The 9,708-nt window shown below is 44.8% G+C and overlaps 1 protein-coding gene across 1 annotated transcript in view; it reads left to right on the top strand.

The window, feature by feature from the left end:
* Positions 1 to 561: 561 nt before the first annotated feature.
* The window catches only part of SACS (sacsin molecular chaperone), a 173,752-nt gene continuing 164,605 nt past the window's right edge, over positions 562 to 9,708 (top strand). Inside the window, exon 1 of the mRNA XM_063951671.1 lies at positions 562 to 647. The gene's annotated coding sequence lies outside the window, so the exon portion shown is untranslated. The remainder of the gene's footprint in view (positions 648 to 9,708) is intronic.

Genomic DNA, 9,708 nt, shown 5'->3' with positions numbered 1-9,708 from the left:
CATGTGATCACGTAACGCTATCTCGCTGCTTCCTACTTGGGTCCCCTGCTGCCAGTTCGCATACACAGCTGTCAGCTGCCACCTCGTCACCAGGGGCAAGCAGATAGGGCATATCAGCCCCCATAGAAACCTATCTGATATCTGATATATCTGCTGCAATACTTCTATGGTACATTTGGAGCTGGTGGGACTGTGCCCAAAAAACGTGACTGACCTGCAAAAATCGGGACAGTTGGGAGGTATAGCTAGATAAATGTGAAGTAGAGTTTAATTGGTTGCTATGGGTAACATCTCTACATTTGAAAACCCACACTTTAGTAAATATATCCCCTAGGATTAATTTATACTATCCAGTACACCTAAATGTAATAGCCCTATGCTGGCTGCAACACATTCAACATTTAAGCAGCAATCCTATAGTAAAATTATTAATTTTCTTTTTTATAACAAAAATAACTGTGTCAACATGTAAGAAGAATCTGGATATTTACCATTCCTCCTTACTCTGATTCCTCAGACTGCCAATAATGATTCTTCAGATATTCCAGTGTAATGTGACACTACTTGAAATGCCAACACCGGCATCCTGAATAGAGTCAGCAGCCCATCGCCGGGATCCCAAACGAGCATCCGATGGGCCCGGAGAGGTAAGCAGCGCTAGGGGGATTGTTAGGCTTAGGATGCAGGGGGAAGGTTAGGGTTAAGCTGTGGCCCGGGGGGAGGGGGGGTTAGGTGTAGGCACCCCCAGGGAGGGTTAAGGGGGTACACACCTAGAGATGTGTGTTGAGCAGCGCTCTATCACAGACCGCTCAGCACACATCTCTTCCGCAGCTCAGCACAGCTGAGCAGAGGGGCGGGGGGGGGCGCCCACTTCATACTGCGCTGAAGTTTGTGCATGCAGGCACAATCTAAAGCCGGCGATAGCGACGCGTGGGGGCCGCGCATCGCTAACGCTGTAGGGCATACACACAGAGAGATCCGTGCTTAACGACTAAGTAATGTAGTCAAATTGCTTAGAAATTATGGAGGTAATTCAGACCTGATCGTAGCAGCAAATTTGTTAGCAGTTGGGCAAAACCATGTGCACTGCAGGGGGGGCAGATATAACATAGATTTGGGTGAGGTGTGTTCAAACTGAAATCTAAATTACAGTGTAATAATAAAGCAGGCAGTATCTAACTCTCTCTGCACATGTTTTATCTGCCACACCTGCAGTGCACATAGTTTTGCCCAACTGCTAACAAACTTGCTGCTATGATCAGGTCTGAATTACCCCCTAAGCACGGATCTCTCTGTGTGTACCCCCCTTTAGGATTATGCCACTGGGGGGGCGGAGGGTTAGGTTTAGGAACCCCCTGAGTGAGTTAGGGATAGGCTATGGGGGGGGCGGGGTAGGTTCAGGCTGTGGGAAGGTGGTTAGGTTTACGCACCCCGAGGGAGGGTTAGGGTAAGGCTGCGGGGGTAGGCGGGTAAGGTTTAGCTTGCTAGAAGGGAGGGTTAGGGGGCCAGTGAGGAAAGGCAAGTATACTTATCTTCCCCTGTTAGGATTCAGATCATGAGTATGCCACAGTCTGTGTTCTGACCACCGGCACCCCAACCGCCGTCATATCAATCCCATCCCATGTTACTAGCATGACAACTATTACTTGCCACATGCTGTAGTGAGTAGAGAGCCTTTGGGTTGCTAATCTGAGCTTTGCTATATTACTGCAACACCTCCTCCTTCTCCCCCCTCTGCCATCACATGACACAGAGATGCAACCCTGTGTCAGCCATATTTGGTTGTTCCCCAGAGACTAACTGAAAATGAGATAATGATTTTCAGGTGGATACCCAAGACAAATATCTATCATAGCCATGCTTAAAATGTCCTTCACTTGCTATTTAAAGAGCCCAAAAACCTTCTAGTGAAATTGCTGCTTGAAGGTTTTTTTCCTTTTACTGTTAATGTATCTAATAGCCTAAAAGGGTCATATTTGTACATTATACTCTCTGCATATCCTGTTTTGTCTGTCAGATACACTCTCTGTATGATTTGTGTGACCCCCTAATAGGTTTGGTGTGCCACCCAATTTGTTTGTTTTGGAGATAAATCAGACAGAGGGTGGTAATTGTAAAATAGATTTAAATAAAAAAAACAGCAACAGTGTAATACTTTAAAACCTACAGAAATATTTTAAAAATGAATACATTGTCTGCATATATTTAGAATCATTGCAAGCTTTCATTGTCCCTGTGCCCTTTTATCTGGTCTGTGATTTCCCATATAGTCAGCCATTATACCTTAAATATCGTCTTTTGCCATTGTTAATTGCATACATAATCTACTCTTTCATGTAGGCTAAAAAAGTCTAAACAAAATGTAAAGTATGCAACAGTGATTAAAAAAGGATTAGAATGTAATTTGGAATGAAAAAAATCAAGACAAGATTTGCATTTTTATGTTACATTGAGCCTAATTCAGAACTGATCGCTGCAGCGGCACTGTACGCAGGCTGAAGCCCAGTGAAGTGTGCGCACGCGCAGCAGCCGCACAGCATGTGTGCACACAGTGAGATGCGATGGCATCTTACTTGTGCGATCGCCTCTGCCTGATTGACAGGCAGAGGCGATCGCAGGGTGTGTCGATGGCGTTGTGGTGTTTGGGGGGTGCGGTTTGGACAACGCAGGCATGTCCAGACCATTTGCAGGGTGGGTTGCGTGACGTCACAAGCAGCCGCTGCGACCCTAAACATGGCGGGTAGCTGCCTGCCTTAACAGCCAGGCTACGTAGGCAGAGAGCTACTCGTCAGGTGCGAAGCATCACCAGCGTGAGATGCTTTCGTCTGGGGGGGGAGGGCGTTCCCCCGCATGCCAAAGATTTTGATCGTAGATGTTTGTTTTTTTCGCACATCTATGATCAGGTCTGAATTAGGCCCACTGTCCTTTAATTTCTTCATTATTATGTGTTTTACACTGGTGTGCAATGAAAAGATACAAGTGTGGTACCCCAGAAAATGGTGTGTGTGTGTGTGCGCGCGCCCCTTTAAGATCGCTGACAAGTCCACAGCAGCAGCAGAGAAGGGCGTTGACACAGCAGGAATTAAGCGGGGACCCTGGTCTGATCACATGGACTGACTGTGAAAAGCTGATTGGGCAGGGCAGTCTAGAGAGAAAGGAGTATTGTGGGAAGTAGGAGGTGGAGCAGAGAGGAGACAGGAGGTGCTGGACACATGGGGGTATATTTACTAAGGTCCCGATTTTGACAGAGATGCCGTTTTTTCTTCAAAGTGTCATCTCGGTAATTTACTAAGCAAAAATCACGGCAGTGATGAGGGCATTCGTAATATTTTGGAAGTCCTAGGAAAAAATCACGAATCAATACACCATCGGTCAAATACGCCTGCAATTTGGTAGAAATCGGGAATTTACTAAAAAGTGCAAAACACAAACACTGCCGACAATAGCCAAACACTGCCGTGATGAAATACAAATCGTGAAAAAGTGCTAAAAAAAAACAGACCTGCTTTTTTATCCCGTGTTTGTATAGGCATGCACGGATCTATGAGATCCGTGCATGTTTTTCAGTGGGAAGGGGTGGGAAATGTTATAATTAAAAAAAAAAAAAATGCGTGGGGTCCCCCCTCCTAAACCAAACCAGCCTCGGGCTCTTTGAGCCGGCACTGGTTGCAAAAATATGGGAAAAAAATTTACAGGGGTTCCCCCATATTTAAGCAACCAGCACCGGGCTCTGCGCCTGGTCCTGGTTCCAAAAATACGGGGGACAAAAAGCGTAGGGGTCCCCCGTATTTTTGAAACCAGCACCGGGCTCCACTAGCTGGACAGATAATGCCACAGCCGGGGGTCACTTTTATACAGTGCCTTGCGGCCGTGGCATCAAATATCCAACTAGTCACCCCTGGCCGGGGTACCCTGGGGGAGTGGGGACCCCTTCAATCAAGGGGTCCCCCCCCAGCCACCCAAGGGCAAGGGGTGAAGCCCGAGGCTGTCCCCCCCATCCAATGGGCTGCGGATGGGGGGCTGATAGCCTTTGTTGAAAGTAATGAATATTGTTTTTAGTAGCAGTACTACAAGTCCCAGCAAGCCTCCCCCGCAACCTGGTACTTGGAGAACCACAAGTACCAGCATGCGGCGGAAAACCGGGCCCGCTGGTACCTGTAGTACTACTACTAAAAAAATACCCCAATAAAGACATTACACACACACCTTGAAAGTATAACTTTAATGCATACATACACACCACCATATACACATACTTACCTTATGTTCACACGAGGGTCGGTCCTCTTCTCCATGTAGAATCCATGGTGTACCTGTTGAAAAAATCCTACTCACCAAATCCAGTGTAGAGGGCTCCTCGGATAATCCATTTGTAATCCACGTACATGTAAAAATAAAAAAACGGGACACCCGACCACGAACTGAAAGGGGACCCATGTTTTCACATGGGACCCCTTTCCCCGAATGCCAGAAACCCCCTCTGACTGATGTCTAAGTGGGTTTCTTCTGATAAAGCTGAATATTTATCGTATATAAAACACCTTAAGAGGTCTAAGAACACTGTACGCTATCTACGTAAGAAGTACCGTAAGGGTACGCAAGTTGTGTAGCGATCGCTCAACCGTAGTCGAGACGCTCAAGCGTCACGTTCGCTTACGGCCCAGTGATCACAGGCAGGCACGCTATTGGCTGCCGACTACCGTAATGATTCGCTATAGCGTAGCGTACGCTCGGGACCACGAGGAGATCACCAGCGATGCAGACGCTCACAACGTTTAAACCTTTATATCTATACCTTTAACAGTGAGATACACAGTATACCTTAGTGTGGAGACAGAGTGTAAGTGCAACCTGGTGTAACCTGATTAACTACAAAGCTGCTTGAGCGTCACCGACGCTCAGAGAATACTTAACACTATAAAGAATACACAGATACCTGGGCTTAGGGTCCGAAACCTATTATATGTATTATGACTATTATACTTGCAAAAAGAATCACAGTACAAAGCATACACTACAATATAACATAAACCAACTAACCAGATAAACTACACAGGAAATACAATACAATACAATTAAAGGAAAATACGAGAGAGATAGAGAGAGAAAAAGAGAGATAGAGAGAGAGAGAGATGGCTCACAGTAAGACAATATGATTACGGAGAAAACTTACGCACAAGGGGAACGATCGCATGCGCCTCGATATCCAGCTCCCGATTATCAGCAATGAGAACCGTTGAAGAGAGAGAGCTGGATACGGTCGGCCTGCCTATTTATGCCCCACACACAATACAATTCAATGGTCCCTACAATCTCATTGTTCATTGGACACAGGAATTCGGCTTCGCATTATAACAAAAGGTCATAGGTTGATTCATACAGGTGGGCTGTGACTATTTCCAACTGCTCAGGTGGGAGGGAAACTGGGTTTCCCGCCGCATGGGTAATAAAGTGCAAATAAAGTAAATGTTCATAAACTTCTTATGTCCATAACTATTCGCACGAGCGATTGATCTGCTTCAAACCAACACCGGAATGTTTCTAATTAAATATTCTTCCGATGGATACTAAACACCACTGTATTACTCCTGTCTGACCCTTCGTATCAAACAAAGAGGGATTCCTCTGTTCATAAACATTCTATATTAACCAAACTTTCAGAATCTATCAAAGGGACCATGATCTACAAAATACATTATTACTGAAAATATGTTACGATTGAGTCGCACGCTACAACCACATAAACTCTACCGTAAATACGCATACCATGCGCCTGCGGGTGCCCGCGACTGTGAGTATGCGCATGTACGGGAGAGCGTACGCATGCGCAGCACGGACCTGTGTGAGGTGCAAATATGGTAGTGTGCATAGAGATATTTTTCTGACTTTGACAGTCCACCCTTTGGCAGTCAATAATAACTGCCACTTCCTGAAAACATTTCAAAAGGAGAAAAATATATGTTAGGGGTTAATTCATTTCCATGGTTGGGTAAGGGAGGAGAGAGGAGTAGGTGTGAAGAGGGTATGACCTAGTGAGATAGCAGAAGCATGTGTGTATGAATCCGTGTTTGGGGGGTCATGTATCATCGTGCCGTACGTGTTGTAAATCAAGCTTCGAGGTATTGCGAAGTATACATTTGAATTCCTTCTTATCCCGTGGTACGGGTCTGTGGATGGGCTGTCAAACTTTACCGAGCTCTTTTCGGATTTTGAACAAAATGGGGAGCACATTTTAGTTGATGATACATGAATGGGGGAATATGTGATTGCTGATATCTGTGCCTGTATTCCCTATACTATGTGTGTCATTACCTGAGGGTTGTAGAAATGAAGGAAAGACATAATTACGGTAAATGCGGTGGTATTCTATGTCAGGTTAATGTACATCTGTCGGTTGAAGTTTTGTTCGGTATCAGTTGAAAGTCGTCTTCTTTGCGCTGTGTTGCCCATTAGGGGTGAGCAAAAAGCTTTGTCAATGCCATTAGATTTACAAAAAATGTTGGGCTAGCGTAAGTTTAAGAATTCTAGGGAAACTGGGGATCCATGGCAAAGTTCATCAAGTGTCCATATCTCAAGTGGTCAAAACTTCTTCTTTGGTCTATCCGTTGTCTGTATAGCGTCTCGTCAACTTCCTCGTCCAAGTGGGTCTTTTTATCTTGGAGAAAAATCAGAAAAACAGGTGAAAGAAACGGACCGTAGAAATCGCATTTTCATCACATCATTGTTTCTATCATTGGGTCATAAATCAAATCCAGGTTAATTACAGTTTCCTCACTCCTCAAACTCATTACCTTAGTACGACGATTGCACCTCATTAAAGCCTGACCGCATCTAAATATCAAACCGATCGTTATGATAACACCTAAGATACATAGGAGAAACTTCCCAACATCCATTATGACTCCTTGAGCCCAGTCTCCCAAACCGGAGAACCAATTTCGCGGGTTCAACCATGACACCCAACCAGTCAGCTCATTACCTACAGCAGCAAGAGTGAGATTGTGTTTTCGGCGAAATTCCCACTTCAATTGGAGAATATCGTCCATCTTTTGGTCTATGACCTCGACCGGATCCTCGGTGCTATTCGTGATATACGTGCAACACTTCACGCCGTACTGTGTTGCTAATGTAACACAATATCCGCCTGTCACTGCTGTGAGGTAATTAAGAACCATTCTATGCTGCACCAGTTCTGTTTTATAAGCTTGAAGTTCCCTTCCCGTATATCTAAACGTGTCATCATACATTTCAGTGATATTATCTAACAAATTTGCGAGCGCCGATATGTATTTATAATTTAGCACTCCTCTAGCGGTGCGGGTGAAATCTAACGCGATTAAGAATTGAATCCCGGTGGATTCACTTATCAGATCAGAGGCCGGATGCTCTGTCTTCTCTATCAGGTGCCTTTTAACAACGTGCTCGTAATGGGTGTGAGTATAAGGAGCTTGGGCACCACGATGTATGTCTTTCATTTTATCATGTGTTACAGTCATTACTTCAGGCAATACTTTTCCAATATAACACAATCCTTCAGAGTTTGGGGCAAGCCACTTGTACGCCTTTCTCCCGCATATGAAATATGCATCATCGGGGAGAACATATGGGACGGAGAAGGACATAACCATATTACACAACTTCCAGGTGAAATCTCCTAACCCTAATTCTTCCATCTGCTTAATACACGTATCAGGTTGTACGATATGTGCACAGTATCCTGGTGATACTTCTCCAACTCTCGTAATCCTATTTCCTAAGGTGTACCTATACCGGAAAGATTTTCCTCTACTGGCTATGTGGCGTACAAGCTCTGTATCTGTAGGCATTCTATCTGCTCTATGCGAAAAGGTCATGGTGTGGTTACTCCATGACACTTCCCAATTTCCCGGCTTTCTGGGATTGTAGATGTTGAAACATAATAGGGACCTATCCACATGGTATTGGTGGAGCTTCAAACTAGGAGGGCTGGAGATATTAAACCTCCTGTCCACCGGTCTCCCACCATTTAACTCAAGTACCTCCCCTATCGTTAAAGGAAATGGCACTAGCCCTGATTTGCTATGACCTTGAGGTACTTGAGAGCATACCCAACAATCTGTTTTGTTTAACACATTACCCACTAAGGAGTGATAGTCACTCAATGGATGCCGGTCCATATGGATATTAAAACTGGATTGGCATTTCTTAATGCACCCATCTTCAATGACATTGTTACAGAGCCTACAGATACAGTTTTCTTCAGCTAACAATCCGTCACAATTTCTTCTATGGTCAATGCTATCGGATCGTTTTCTGATACTCGCCTTTGCTTGTTGGTTAGGTTGATCTTGGAAAACTACGCCTCCATCTTTATCATCAGAACCCATTCCAGAACCTCTATCGACCTCCATGGTACTCTCGCCGGAACAGACTGCTCTGGTCAACATCATGGTCAACAGGAAAATCCGGATCACAGTCTCTTGGGGCAAGTCCATCTTATAGGAGGAAACGGAGAAGAATGAGAAGGAGGAAAAATAAATTTGAGGGAGAGGGGATGGGAAGTGGAGAAAAAATAATAAAAGGGAGTGGGGAGTCGACAACAGCTCTCGGTCTTCAAGGCTCAGGTGCCGCCTCAGTCCTCCTGGAACAGACACTCCAGTGATACAACCTCTACCGTCTGTTCCTTATCACGGGACTTCTCTGGATCAGCAACCTTCTTGCAGTGGGATGAATGGACCCAAGTCTCTCTCTCAGCAACCTTTAATGCTGTAGTGCTAGTCAATAAGACCTGATATGGTCCTTCCCATCTGTCAATAAGGCAACCTGAGCGTAGAAAATTCCGTATCATTACATAATCCCCAGGTTCAATGTCATGACAATTACTATCAGGTAGATCAGGAATCACCAACTTCAGACTATCATTTTGATTCCTTAACTGTTTACTCATGTTAATCAAGTACTTTACAGTTACTTCATTGTTACATTTCAAATCATCCTGAGGGTTAATCATGACATGCGGTTGTCGACCAAACAAGATTTCAAAGGGAGACAGATTAAGAGGGGACCTGGGAGTGGTTCTGATACTGTACAATACAATGGGTAAAGCTTCTGGCCATGTCAATCCTGTCTCTGCCATCACTTTACTCAATTTATTTTTAATAGTGCTGTTCACTCTTTCGACCTTCGCACTCGCCTGTGGACGGTACGGAGTGTGCAGCTTGCTATCAATTCCCATCAACTTACACATTCCTTGAAAGACATCACCTGTAAAATGGGTACCCCTATCACTTTCGATTATTCTAGGGATACCATATCTACATACAAATTCCTGCACAATTTTCTTAGCTGTAAACATAGCGGTATTTGTAGCTGCAGGAAATGCTTCGACCCAATTCGAGAAAACATCTATACAAACAAGTACATATTTCAAATTCCGACAAGGGGGTAATTGTATAAAGTCAATTTGTATTACCTGGAAAGGGCCGCCGGCAGGTGGGATATGGGATGGTTCTGTAGGTATTGCCTTTCCAATATTCTTTCTCAAACAGGTAAGGCATGACATTGCTCTTTTACTCGCATGAGAGGAGAATCCTGGGGCGCACCAGTATGCTCTCACCAATTTGCACATTCCCTCCTTGCCTAGATGAGTCAGCCCGTGAGCTGCTTCAGCCAGACATGGAAGATATGCTCTGGGGGCCACTGGTTTACCATGTCCATCCGTCCAGAGTC

This window comes from Pseudophryne corroboree, chromosome 2 (assembly GCF_028390025.1).
Source record: "Pseudophryne corroboree isolate aPseCor3 chromosome 2, aPseCor3.hap2, whole genome shotgun sequence".
NCBI lineage: Eukaryota > Metazoa > Chordata > Amphibia > Anura > Myobatrachidae > Pseudophryne > Pseudophryne corroboree.
Note: the sequence above shows the minus strand (reverse complement) of the source record. Positions and strands in the feature narration are given on the sequence as shown.